Here is a 14,835-nt window from a genome sequence, read left to right on the forward strand (position 1 = left end):
AGCAGAAACTCTTTGTTCTTGGATCAGCAGCTAACTTGTGTGGCCTTGGGCATGTCCTCTTGTCTTCTTTGCACCAGTTTACCACTGTATCTGCTGTTGTCGCCAGCACCATAAAGTTCTTTGGAAGCTTTGGAGTCAAAATACAATGGAAACTGTTTATTATTCTGAGTGGACTCAACTTTATTTGCTATGCAGTTCCTCATATGGCAATGTAAAGTGCAGTGGAAGTATGCAGTTTAGCCCATAAAGAACTTCAGCAAAATAAAACCACCCTCTGCAACATGTATTACAGTAAAGTGGATTTGAAGAAAACAGAGTTTTATTTTAGGGGGACCAGTCTGTTTAAAGACACTGCGGGCAGATGAAGTTATTTGGTTAAAAATGAGAATGCTATGACCATAATAGTTAAAACAAGAGGGAAAGAAAAGATCTGTTCTGAAATGAATACGTGGCAGTCTTAGTTTGCCTGAGTCTTTAGCAAAAGATTTCCACTTGTGTTTTCTGCCAAGTAAATTAAACTTATGAAGAAAAGCTAGACTCCAAGTGTTGGACTGTTGGTATCTTTTAACAAGGTTAATGTGGTGAAGCAGAATATTGATAAAAGCGAGGTGACACTTAACAGTGGACCAGCTGAGAGATCTTTGTGTTCCTATGTAATGTGAAGATTGAGTGTCCTGTAAGCTTATTGTTTTCTGTTTTGTACTTACTCCTGCACGCGTGCCAGGATGTGCTCCGGGAAGAGGCATAAACTTTTTTCCTTTTTTTCTTTCACGAATACATTTATTTCCTGTCTGGAGCTGGAAAAGAGGAGCAACAAGAGGGGTTTTGTTAAATACAGCAAAATCTAATTACAGCTTGATTTAAAGCCACATTCACACAATGGCTGAGGGGTGAGTTCACTTCCACAAAAACAAACTCGTTGGCTTCCTACTGTGCATTGGAGAACGTGGAGATGCATGTCTTGGAGAGCAGCTGCCTCCCTCTTCTGGCACTAACGTTTCTTACATTGTGCTCCAGCTCTGCTACGTGGTATAAAAAAAATATGACTGTAATTCTGTGCAACAGAATACCAATGCCTGAATTCATTGGTGTATACTCACCTTACTGATTATGCTGCAGGTAGCACACGCTGTGTTACGTGTGGTAGACTCGATGTCTGTTTTCTATGAGCTGCAGAAATCTTGTTCCTCAAAATGAATGGTTGTTTCCTCCATTCTGTATTTTTGACAGTTGTGTCCCTGCTGATTCAAAAGAGAAAATGTACTCAACTCACAATTATCCAGCATCCCTATTTGGTGACCCTCAAGCAGGAGCAAAGCAGTTATGCATGGTGAGGAAGGAGGTGTTGACAGGAGGCCAGCCAGCAGGGAAAAGGTGTTGCCTTGGAAGAGGGAAAGTGGTGGTAGAAGGTGGCTGGTGGTGAGACTGAAGTTGCTGTGCTCCTCAGCAGCCCTGCTGAGCCGTGTTTGGAAGCTGCTTAGTGAAAAGATTTGAGTTTAGTGGGAGGCTGGGGCAAGCGGGACAGTTGGTGCTTCAGGACACAGGGAAAGTCTTGGAGAAGGAGGAACAGGCATGGGGCAGGATGGGAGGGAGCGGATCTCTGTAAGGCTGTGTGGTGTCATGTGAAAGGAGAGGCACCAAAGCTTGCTCAGGAGAGAGTGTGACAGACACACTGGTGAAGAGGCAAAACTAAGAGGGCCAGGCTTGGACGGCATACAGAAGTAAAGCAGTTGAGGTAGATGAGGCTCTCTGAGCTGTGTCTCTGCAGTGTGTTTAGTGTTGCAGAAAGGCCAGAAAAAAAGGAGGGATACAGGTCTGTGGAGGGCTTGTGAGAGAAGTGGTGAGATGAGAGAGTCCAGCGGGGCATTTCTGATGGGTAAAGAATGAGTCAAAATCAACAGTCCTTCCTGACAATAGGTGGGCCAGTGTGCAATGAAATGGGAAGTTGCAAGAAGCAGAGAGAAGAATGGGCAAGATCTTGTAAGATTAATGTTTCTTTCACCTCTAGAATGATCTCCTTCCATTTTTTGTTTGATGTCTGCTCATTTTACACTTCTCAGAGGATTTCAGACTCAGCCATGTTATCGTGATATTGGTGAACTATATCTGAAGTTAATAATGGGGGAAACAGGACCGCAAAGTTTGCTATGATACTGAAAGAGGTCAATGAATAGTATGAAGACAGTCATATCTCTATGTATAGCTATATACAATTGCACTCCTAAAACTACAAGAAAGTCTCTTTGCCATGAAGTCATACCTAGGGAACTCTGCCCATCTTGAGTCTCAGATTTCTATTCGGTTTACACAAACTTCTGTAAACGTTAATTCACTATTTCTTGCTTCTTCTCCAGGTAGTTCTGGGCTTTAGTTAGGTCCTTGCTGGAGTTCCTGTATTCAGTGCTTTGTATTTTCTCAGAGAAGTAGTCATGTGAAGGTCATCAACTGCAGAAAGAGATACAAATTGTCTTTTCCAGCACTGTTTTGCCTGTTTGTATGTGGCCTTCAAACCTTAAGGTGTCCCACCCTGCTAGGAGGATCACCTTGTGATCTTCGCCTTTTCCATATAATGTTGAAGTTTTGACCTAGTAAAAGCAAGGAGATGAGCATTAATTGAGATAAAATGAAGTCCTACCCTCCACTAGTCCTCTCCAAGGCAAGGTGGTGAAGAAAGTGGTGATGGGAAGAAGGAAAAAATCTTTGAGCATGTGTGGGTGTCCAGAAATCAAAGTCAATGTTTTGTTTGGCTGCCAGCTGGATAAGAGACCTGCATTTACTTTGGAGAATGGTGTCCAGTGGAGTACTCATTGTCATGACCCTTGTGGTCCCTGTCTGGAGCTGTCCCTTGTCTCCCAGGTGGCTCTGGGCACTCACTGATGGAAGCCATGCAGATATGGAGAGGAGTTTTGTAACTTTTGCATTGTTTCATGTTGACTTGAATTTCTGCCGTCAGTTTCTCTAGAGGAGGTGACTTGAGGGCCAGAGGTGTGTGGATTGGGTCTGCTTTTCACTTAACCATGATTAGTGCTGACCAGTAGCACTACAGGCCATTGAGCTGTGGAGAAGGCAGAGGCTATGTGTTTTCTGCACTGAAAAGAGCTCTTCATGGAGGGAAGCAGCTCTCTTTACATGCAATGTGGAGAGCCTTAAGTGGGCTTCCAGTGGACTTAAGGCTTAAGAAGACTTAGGTCCTCCTGAAATTTTACCACTGTGATTGCCAGTTCTTGGGCTGTCTCCCAGCTTACCAGAAGTTGCATCATTCCACCAAATGCAGCTTTTCAAGATAGCCCTTATCCTTCCATAAGGGTAGCTAATGTCGTAGTGGTTATCATGGTAGGTGATCGAGAGTTACCTGCTATGTGATAACATCAAATGTTTCCACTCAGGTCTGTGTCTTAGAGGTTTTTTTTCTGTTTGCTTGTGTTTTTTTTTTTTTTTTTTTAGAGTGTCTTGAATGAAAATAATCCCTATTTAATTTTCCTGAGGAACTCGTACTAGACACTCTGGTTTATTGAAGTCTAAAGGGTACAAGAATAGAAAGTAATTTTTCAGTGAACTCATTTATAGCTGATTTTATTTTTTCACTGTTGTCTGAGTCCTCCTACTGTGGCACCATGGCATGAGAAGAGCTTGTTACCCCAACAATTAACAAGCTTCTTAATAGACTTTATAAATACTCATGCTAGATAAATGCACAATCCAGAACCTAAATCAGCCTTTTCTGATTTGTATGTGCCAACATCTTCAAAATAGTTTTCTGATCTATAAGGTGTTTTCCGGAAAGAGACATGTTTATGTTTATGCAAAGATCAGTTTAATATTGTCTGGGGAAAAAAAAAAGGCTTTGCTTTGTCTGTTTTATTGCTGCTGACTGTTGCAGCCACAACTTGTAATTTAGATTAGTTTGAGTGCTGTAAACTTTCAGAGGAGTGAAGTATTTTCTCATGTGTCATATAAACAATATTCGATCGGAAGCGCTCTGTGGTGGACTGCTTAAGCAAAGCAAAAGTAAGATACATGACCTCAGCCAAAAATTAGTCAGTCATTTCAGTGTGATTAAAGTTATCTCTATACAGAATTGCTTGGCATTAAAACGTAACCATTCTGATATCCAAGCTTGATATAGTTGCATTAATTCTATGTGAAGCTTCCTGTTACCTGTGCATTATTCCAGTAGGGTTTTGTCTTCTGTAGAGCTTTCTGTTTGTTGTCTGTCTTCTCTTTCTGTGTTCTGCTAATAAGAACAGGTTTGAAGAAGTGAATAATCCTACATACACCTTGCTTACTTTCTGACTGTTTCGAGTTATATCTTGATAATTTATTTCTACAGGAACATGTTCTTTTGCAATGCTCATTCACTTGAGTTTTTACTGTGGTAGGCAGCCTCTAATGAAAATGTTGACTCACCTGAGTGATATCTTTGTTTTCTTTATTTTGTAAGTCAGATTGCAAGATAATTTTAAATTACAAGTATTAGATCACATTTTCTTGAAGGATTGCTTATGTTTATGCCAAGTTACTGCATGCACTCACCTATTTTAGTCACAGTCGATGTTTTAAATTTCAGCGTTAAGGGAAGCAGAAGATGTTTATGTAGAGTCCTGAATGATGATAGCTTTGTATCTTGTTAGCATAATATTCTGAGTCTCCTCAAAATCAATGGTACTCCTTGTGAAAAACTTTGTATAAAGAACAAAATGGGTTAATATTTTAACATAAAATACAGGTAATCTTGTAATCTAATGGGCAGAGGGGGGAAAGATCTAAGAGATGTAGCCTGGATATGCACATAATGTAGTTTTCCATTCTTCTGTAGATTGTGCACCAGCAGCCTTTCATTTTTGAATGCTTTAATTCTAGTGCAAGTACTCAAATGACTCACCAGTTATTGAAAGCATCAGGTAACTATACCTATATTTAGCTTTGTTCTATCTTCTTATCCTTGTTTCTATCTTCATTTTCTCAGTTGTAAGCTACAGTGAGTTTCATTAATGTTTAGAAAAACAAAATCCCAAAACAATGTGGGAAGTGTTCTCATGAGTTCAGCCTCTGCAGGCTCTTCAGACTCTTTCTTCTGTTGGTCAGGGCATGTGGAGGCTAAGTCCTCTGTCTTCTTTCATGGTACTTTCAAACACTAAACACTTAACTCCACCTGCCAACAGGCTACGCTTTTAAGTTGGAGATGATACCAGTTTTAAGAGATGTCTTCTCTCTGCTACTTGCTATGGGGTCTGCCCTGCTGGTGCTGTCCCTAATAGTGACCAACTCCAGTGGTGCCTTCATTTTGTGGTCAGTCTTTGCAAAGGCATGACCCTGGCCTTAGCTACTTTCCTCTTCCATTGAGGAAATGCTGTGTGCTGAGACTGTATTAACCACAGATCAAGGTGTCTGACTTTTTAGCTTATTACATCAAAGTGCTGAATTGCAGGGGGTCAGATGTGAAATCAATACTGGTTTTGCATCCAGCTGTCTTGAAGACTATGTAAACTAAATCTATTTATGTGTGAAAAGTTATGTCCACACTGGAAAAAAAAATAGTTAGTATGAGCTGCTGCTTGTGTTGCTGCTGGGAAAGACCTTGGTTGGATAATTTTGTCTTTAAGGGTAGCTATGGGTAAGTTCCCCTGAGATTTGTAGTAGTGAGATGCAAATAATGTATGCAGCAATGACAATTTAATTTTTTTTTTTTTCTTACAAGTTTTGTAGATCTGCCTCGAGCAGGCTTTCAGAGCAGATGAGGTGAGTGAAGATATACTGCCACCTAGAAGGCGTACTTTGTTTTCTGGACTTCTTTAGCTATTAATATCTGCTAGGTGTGGATTTTGTTGCTCCTTTCTTTTAGGCACATGATTTTTTCATTTTCCTTTTGATTTTCTTCTTTTTGGCTTTTTTAACAGAGGATTTCTGAAGTACAAGCCAGCATCTCTTTCACCACTATCAGCTTCTACAGATTTCAGGCTTTTTTTTAAATCTCCAATCCGTCTCGCATATCCCCAGTTAGTTTGGCCTGGTACTTTTTCCTCTTCTATTTTTGTTTACTTGAAGTTATCTGTGAGTTCTATCAGACATTAACTCAGACTTCAGCTGCAGGAAAGCTGGAGAGATGCCATGGGATGTGAAACATGAAATATTCTATACATGAGATATTCTGTCATTGGAAAAGCTGGAAAGAGTCTCTGGTTTTACTTCAAATATCTCCTTTAATTGGGAGTTAAAGAAACAGGCGTAGAGAGGCCTAAACCCAATTGTGACTACGTCAAAAGGTGAAAGATAACTTTCAGACTCTTTCTTTATGCAGTCTTGAATCTGTAAGTGTAAATTTAAATCCCATGTTCTGAATGAGTAGATTCTTCTAAACATAGCTAAGTCTTTACCCTAACTTCTAAATTAGAATTTTAAAAGGATATTCATAGATTCATTTGTTTGGGTTTTGTCTCATTGTATTGATGAGATGCAAAGCAATAGCAGAAGCTACTGTTTCCTGATGAAGTGTACTAATTTACCACAAGAGATTATTATATTCTAAGTACCCAAAGAGAAAACAAGCCTTCTAAATTCGTCTCAACATCAATATTTCAAAGCTATTTCCATTTGTTTTTTAATGAAACAGCTACCAAATTATATAAATGCAGTGGTTGTAAGTACCCAGAACAGCTTGAATACTTTAAGTGAGATAAATGGTTAGGCTTTGCAGGTTAGCCATGCACATGCTGTAGCTTTATGTGCTGAACCGATCAGTGTGAAAACTTAGTACTATGTGCAGGGTTATTTACGTTGTTTCCCCTCGCTTCTTCCAAATACGAATATTTACGCTAATAGGTGAGATATGGTGGGATTGCATGAGACAGTCCAACTGAGCATAGAAATTGTTGATGGTTTTTAAGTTCTGTGGGGTTTTTCATAGTTATGCAGTTTCTGTTCTAAAATCTGAGTAATATGTATTATGAAGTCACTGTTAAACACAGAACTTGGAAACTTGCTCATGTTTCCCTTCTCTAACAACCCTTTTACTGTGGTTATGCTGCTTATGTTTTGACTATAGACTGCTGGAATTTGCTTTGAAAATATCAGTATTTGCAGATTAACTTTGGAGCAGCTTCTTTTTTAGACTGTTATTAATGCAGAAATTTGAGGAGCAAGGAGAGACTTTCTTGGTCAGATCACTAAGGCTACATTATCATAGACCATGCAGGAGGTACAGTTCTGACACAGACTGAACGCTTCAGTCCTGACTTCACTTAATTTTGAGTGCTCACCTTTTGAACTTATTTTTCAATGTTTGTACCTAATTTCTATAGGAATAAAAAAGGATTATTGTTATGCTATTAAGGTTATGTAGTGATGGAGTTTGATTTCCCTTTCCACCTCTGACGTGTTTGGGACTTTCAGACTCACCACTGAGATATCACCTACTTGAGGGTAGTAGAAAACAAATGATCTCAAAAATGTGCTGTCCTTCACAGGACAGGACAGTACAGTATTAGAAAAGATAAGACATTCTTCCTGCATGTTTCTGCTTGCAAAATGTATTTCAATTTGTGGTGAAGACTGGGTTCAGACCTTAACTACTAGGTCTACAAGCTGCCCCAAAAGTTAAGTACGCTCTTCTTCAGGAGCATTATGTGGAATGAAGAGTCCTGAAGACTCTTTCATAAAAGGACTTTTCGCTTGCTCTGTTAAATAATTAAGCATCTGTTCCTGGAGCAACTTTTCATTTGTACCAGCAAAATGCTTATGGTTTCTTGTAAGAAGTCCGTGAGACTGGGTTCCGGTATAGCAAGTCATAGTTGCTAGTTTTAGATGGAGGAAACTTCTAGTCATTAAATGAACAATCATTCTAAGATTAAAATCTAAATTTATTTCACATTTGACTAAAAAGGCTTCAAGTTCAGTAGGCTGTCTTCAGACTTGTTAGCCTTGAAATGATAACCTAACCAAAGCCGTTGCATTCAAAGGTAGTTTTCTTCTGGGATTCATTGTGCTGAACATCTTCAGCTCTTGTGTAAAGTAATAAGATCTGAGAGGTGCTGTGAAACTCTGAATTGTGGGTGTGGACTGGAGACTAAAAGTCTCGAAGGTTTGCAGTCTTTGAGCTTGCAGTGAGCTGGCTGGCAACAGGGCAGTTTTTGAGCGAATGCCTGTACACGTTAGCATCTGTGAGAAACCGCTTTATGTTCCAACAGTCGCACCTTGATTTGCTTTCTAAGTTCCATTTTGGAGGTCAACATAAACATCTTCTCACACGGAGAGATGCAAGAGAGCAGAAAACAGTCTTTGAAGAATTAAAAAAAAAAACAGTAGTCTTTAGAAAGCTCGATGGGTCTTCATTGTCATCACACAAGATCAAAGAAAGCCTCAGAGCTGCGCTCTCTACTCAGAATTGGAAATAACATTCTTAATTACAGAAGTAAGCCAGTCTGATGAAATTTCTCCTTCAAAGGGAGGAATGCTGCACTTCATCCTGCAGCTTTTGCATTCTTTGCAGCATAGCGTTTTTGAAAAATTACACCTGTCCTCTAATGGAAGACTTGCATTTAGAGTTTTCCTGGGCCATAGATATCTGTTAGATATACTCAGCGTCAGATTGTCACCCATTGCAGTAAGGTGGTCATAGTGAAAAAGATACTAAATAGAGGAGGAAAAGAAAGTGCCAGCAGTGGTGATGAAGATTAATATTGTGGAGGTGCTGGAAGTATACTTATTGTATAGCAAACTCCTTTTTTCTGTTTTTCCACTGAGGAAAATCTGTACTTGTCTGTCAGCTTTCTGGCTTAAGTGACACTCTCGGGATCCCGATTTTCCACCACATCAAGTACAAAAAATGCATCTCCACTTACGAAGCCCTCTTGTGGCTTGTACCAGTGTAGATTTAACTTCCCATGTCCTTGTGAGCAGTTGACTTTTGCTATCATTATACCTTGTGTTAGGACTTCAGCATCTTACATCAATCCTGCTGTGGTTTTTTTTATTGCTCTCTTTTTAAACCTGTGTGTTACGGTCTGCTAATTTGTCTTTCTCACTTGGCTGTTTGGAAGCAGAGGCTGCTTTTTCTATACTATGTTTTGCAATCTTTGGCTCACTGGGGTCATGATCATTGATTTTATGTGACTCAGGCATGCACTATATGGAGTCCATGGTCTGGATGTGCTATTTAAGGCTATTTTTTATGCTTACTGTGTTACTGATAAGCAGCATGGTCCCTTTCTGTGGTCCACCAGCTTTGCGGCCATGTAGCCGGGCAGCCAGAGGTCATGAAGTGGTGGCTGGGAAGCACATGTGTTGAACCTTGAAGCTCAACCTTGAAGCCTGACATTTGTGACTTCCTGAGAAAAGTTTATATGGCAAACAGTAGACCTATGTTTTATTTTTTTCTATGAATGGTGATGGGTCTTGTGATGAGTTTACCACCGATTTGCAGACTCCCAAACTCTTCCCAAGCTACTTGCTAGGGAAGGAAAGAGCCCAACAAATAACTACTGTAAAGTCAAAGGTAGTTTGCAAGAGAAAAAGAAAATAATGTTAGATACGTTTCTTTAGGAAGGAAAACTGAAATGTAGAAAAACTTGTGGAAGAGAAAATTGTCCCCTTATCTTTTAATCCATATAAATGTAAAAAGTACCATAACAAAGTCTTAAGATTTTGTTGTTGTTATGTATACATAATCATGGACTGGTTTAACTTACTTCTGAAAACCTAATGAATGTGTTAAGCCAAGTAAAATATTCATTAGAGTAATTGCTTCAGTTCAACCTCTCAAGGCTACAGCTTGCAAATATTCACACTATTGCCTTTAGAAATGCAGCATGTTGATTCACCAGCCTTTTTGCTCAACTCATTTTCATTCCATATGTTTATTATACTTTGCAAAATATAATTAAATAACTGAGGTAGCAGTTTCCAAGCAATATTTGGTATATTTCTAAGTCAAATTTTAAGCGATATCCAGAGTGAAACCTGTTCAGTTGCAAGACACATGAGAAATTTTGAATTTTAAATATTTTTATATTTAAATCAGTGCATATATAAGTACTTACAAAAGTGATCATAGTAAAAATTTATTTGTTCCAAAAATAGTAATCTGTCTGTTAACATACTTAGATGTGCCTAAATGAAGTGTGAAATTACTTAGTGTGCAGTATGCCAGCTAGGCAGTTTTCACTCCAAGGTGCTGGTTTCAGTGTCATACGATGAGTTCGTCGTACCCCCATAGATTTTCCTCTCTCCTCCCCTCTGTGATGGGCATCTGCCTCAGACCATATGGTTTTGGAAAATTTGGATTGAAACTTTTCTGTCGAGGAACAGGGCTATAGAAAACCTAACTTGATTTTAATTTCTAAAAACACTGTAGAGACTGGAGATTTCCATGCGGAGGTGCAGGAACTTGAAGCTTAGCATAGGCGGATAACTTGTGCCAGGGACAGGCTTTTGCTTTTGATGAAAGTCTGTCAAATATTGGCCAACTCACCTATCTTTCACAGTTTGTTCGCTTCCAACAGAGACTTGCTGGAGCTGAGGAGTCTCTTGTGACTGTGTCCTCATGAAACCTCTCTTGGCCTCTTTTGCTGGCATGCCCAGCCGTGTCCCTATACTGTCCCGAGTCTGGTGCATGGTCCAGGCACTCACCACGGGCAGTGGGGCAGGTTGGTGGAGCTTTGTGTTGTTCTTAGTTGTAGTTTTAGCCACTTGCCTTTGCTGAATGTGAACCCTTGCAAACCACTGCTGGCTCTAAACTGGCTCAGCAATACTGCCGAGGAACTTGTAGTATTTTAAAGAAGCGCAGTTTATAAAAGTTGATGTGCTCCTCAGATGATGTAATCTGCAAAGGAAGACTTAATAAAATAACCTTCGTTTATTGCAACACAGAACTTAATGCTGACTGCAAGTTTAATCAAGAAGCAAAATGTCACTCTTCCTGCATTTCATTTTTATTTCTAGCCGTATATAGCTTTGAGAATATTTTTCTTAGAGATGAAGTCTGCTAGCACAGAGTGACTCGTTATGAGCCATTTTCACTGGCAGATTAAGAAAGCTATGACACAACTACTTACATATTGTCAGTAAATATGGTCTTGCACTGTTACCACATGGAAGTCCTGTTCCATTAGTAACATTTTATGTAGTAGCAAATACAAATTTTTGTACTGAAGTAAGTATGATAGATAAAAATGTTTATAAACAACCTTTAATGTCATGCACTTGGACTCTGCTTGATACTGTATGGTGCTGGTGATAAGCATAAAGAACTATGAAAAATGCCGGTGTGGACACGTAAGAATTTGTTATTGCAGTGGGGTTTGGGGTCTTATAAGTATGATGTTTATGGGTGTGTTTTATGTGTAATGTAGTGGAACATCTTAAAAATGCGTTGTAAAGTTTATATATGCATAATGTTGTAGCATTATGATACTTTGGCAATATCGATTGTGAAAAATGTACTCTATCTCACGAGAGATAGCTGACACTGGCATTCCTGAGGAACAGGCTATGGGTTTCCACCTTGCCCATGGTGCTTGAATACCTTTTGGTCAGTGTAGAGCTTAAGTAATTCTGTGAACCGTGTGGGAACAGGAAACTTTGGAAGATTGTTTTCTGACTTGTGCTAATCAGAGTGAAGATTAATTGAAACATGCTATCAAGGAAGACGGAACTACAGGTGCCTGTATCTTTTTTATTATTGTTTACCTGATACTGTAAAAGCTGTCAGCAACTTTCAAATACACAATGGTCTCTTAGATCGTAACATTCCTTCATTTTTTGAACTTGCATATTCATGAGATGTGTGCAGGCTTACTTGCGTTAGTTGCCCATACTTCTAAGAAGTATTTGCACATGGTAAGTATTTTCCAAATGAATTCAGTTGATTTGCATAATAGCAAAAGTTTCCTTGGCATTTCCACCATAACCTCTTGAAAGCTTATTTAGGACTTTAGGTGCCAATGCACACAGAAGCCCTCCAGTCAGCTAAGAATCTGCCCACATGTAAACGTAAAGGACAGAGGGGGTCCTGTTGGCTTCTGTAGGGCTACTGTGTGGTGAAAGCATGCTTCTGGTGCCTCGCCAATCTGAGGGCTGTGTTGTAGATTGTGAAGTCCTGTGCATAAACTGATCTGAGATCTACTGTGTATATGATGCTGGTAATGTGTACGTTCAAAACAAGAATTCCTACTGGCAGAATAAACTGGTGCATTTTATTGTCTCCTTCTAATAGACCTAGCAAACTACAAGCGCGCAGCTTCTGAAAGAGCACTCCTAGATACATCCTTTTTTTTTCCAGAGATACAGACAAGCCCCCTCATAGGCAAATCATTTGGAAAAGCGAGGGGGAAAAAAAAAAAAAAAAAAAAGGCCAAACGGGTATTTTATCTTTATGCACCCAGACAAATAACAGTCCCAAACATTGATGCTCTCAGCAAAAAGGTGTAAAGCGTTCATCTCTCATCGCCTCGCGCGCGGTGCCTCAGCAGCCCTGTGCTATGGCAAACGGCTATAATTAGATTAGCAGCCTGCTAAGCGGCGGTGACAGTCGGCGAGCCCCAGCGAGCATGTGCTGGATTCTGCATGTGCCTGGCGCTTATTGGTGGGCGAGGTTGCTGCCTGCCGGTTTGATAGGTTTCCCCAGTAATCTTTATGCTGCATTACAGACATAGATACAGAGGTACTGCCTGCACGCAATGGGAGAGGTGCTCCGCTTGTCGCGTGAAAGCAAGCCCACAGATGAAAGGCACTGGTCTTTGTTGCAAAACATCAGTACTTAAGGACTTCTAGCTGCAAGCGGAGAGGTCAGTGAAGGAGTCTTACTTGGTGGTAATTACTTTCAGGTCTTTATCTCACCGGTAAAACAGTCATGCATGAAATGAATACCGTTAATCATGTCATCTATTTAATTTGATCTTGCTTTCATTAAGATCATGTGTACTCTGTCGGGAGAGCCATCAGATTACAAAACATATCGAAGTGGATTTAGTACAAAAATAGAGTGTATTTATACAGGAATATTGTTTTCATTTGAAATTTTGAGCCTGTGCATGTGAGTGATTTTACTGGTTGCCTTTTGTTATGCTAATGGAAATATTTCTTCTATTGGGATGTTTTCTGCAGAGCAATTGAATTGGAGCCTTTATAACTATTGGCATATGAAGATAAATCTCTAAATAGTGATTAGCTTAGAGAATAATTCTGTGAAGTGTTCTTTAATTTGATCACAACCATAACTATCTTGATGGTTCTCTTGCAACAAGATAGAGGGATGATGAGTAATATGCTATTGTTCTTTCAACAAAGATGCTGGAGCCTTCATGTTTGGGTGGATTCTTTGTTTCATCTACTGGGTTTTATTGTAAGTGGCTTTCAAAATGAAACTAAAGCCACTCTGCCTGGTAGATTGCAGTATATCCTATGCTTGCATATATATGTATTTTTCATATATATATATATATACACACATATATATATATAAATTCAGCTCAAAGGCTGAATTTTGGCCCAAAGCCTTGTCTATTGTCAGAACTGCCTTCAGCAGTAGAATGAAACAAGATATGTATGCCAATCTTTTAATCTGTGATTCTGAGGCTATTACAGTTATTTATCATAGTGTCATACTCATTTAAGTTCTTTTCATACTTGACCTATGCATCAATTGATCACAACTTTTCCTATAAAAAGCATGCATATTTTATGAGCACATTTTACAGTGAAAGCTTTTCAGAACAGAAGGAAGCAAGCATTGAAGTATAAAAAAAAAAGTCTCTTAATATAGTCATGCGTCATTTGATGACTTTTGAATATTGATGCGGACTGTTGAGACTTCAAAGTTAATGCCCTTGTCTGTGTCAGACTCCAGAGCCCACATGAACTTGTATATTAAGTCACCAGTCATCTGGCTGGCTGGCTGCCACCATGCGTCTGAGGTACGAGTAGATTGTCTCAGCCAGGATCAGAAAAGTGTTAGAAACAGAAGCTGTTTTGGTATTAGTCTTCACTCTTCCTTCTGCACCTATCCATGGAGATGTTTTTCCTGCTGTATAAACCAAAGCAAAATTTAAGTTGTTCACTCGTAATCTATGTAGTATGAAACTGTGTTACCTCCTGAGCAGATACCCTTAGAAGTGGGCATTTATTCACTTGCTAACTTTATATGGCTGTGGGTACAGCAGATACGCATGCTTTATTATTTGTGGTAGGGTATTCAAAAGGAAAAGTATTTGGGAGGTTTAATCGCAGCTCATACCAGTTTCTTTGAGTTTTTTTCTGTTGACTAAAATAGTTACCTTGGTATATACATTCACTTAGGTTTTATTTCCAAAGCTATTTTCTTCAATGTGGACTTGGAAAACGGCATTTTTGCATATTAACAATTGAGCCTGGACAAGGGAGGACTTGGAATGTGAAGACATGTTTTTTCTCAGGCTGTTTCATATTCCCTTGTTGCTCCAAATTATCAACCAAAGGTGTCTTAAAGAGGTTCTAAGTTAAACTGTGCCTTCTGACTTTAACAGAGGCTTACCTGAAGTAATTTATCTACATCTTTGTGACCTTTGCAACAGCATCCCATGAAGGAGTAAATAACAGCAATGTTAGTAATGAAGAAATGTAGAAAGTAATATCTCCAGCTGAATTATATGCTTACCATATCCAGACAGTCTATTTTCAAGAGAAGAGGGGCTGATATTTTCTGCTCCATGTATTGAGCTATCACTGTTTGTTAGTAACACAAGGCACAACTGGAAAAATGCTGTAAAAGTTAGCATATTTTTGGTGGTGGATACATGTAATACCACCACTCACTGGCACTGAAATGCTGCACCAGCAGTTATTTAGGTGTGGACATCTGTACCT

The 14,835-nt window shown here is 39.4% G+C and overlaps 1 protein-coding gene across 3 annotated transcripts in view; it reads left to right on the forward strand.

Annotated features, from left to right (window-relative positions):
• Positions 1-14,835, forward strand: part of FAM110B (family with sequence similarity 110 member B) — a 111,572-nt gene that overhangs the window by 37,427 nt on the left and 59,310 nt on the right. The window contains exon 1 of one of the 3 annotated variants that reach the window (XM_086740846.1): positions 12,696-12,779. The exons of 1 other annotated variant lie outside the window; for it this stretch is intronic. The gene's annotated coding sequence lies outside the window, so the exon portion shown is untranslated. Of the gene's footprint in view, positions 1-12,695; positions 12,802-14,835 lie in introns of those variants that run through there. One more of the 3 variants, XM_086740848.1, reaches the window with a different exon arrangement.

This window comes from Chlamydotis macqueenii, chromosome 2 (genome assembly GCF_036417535.1).
Source record: "Chlamydotis macqueenii isolate bChlMac1 chromosome 2, bChlMac1.mat, whole genome shotgun sequence".
NCBI classification, from domain to species: Eukaryota; Metazoa; Chordata; class Aves; order Otidiformes; family Otididae; genus Chlamydotis; species Chlamydotis macqueenii.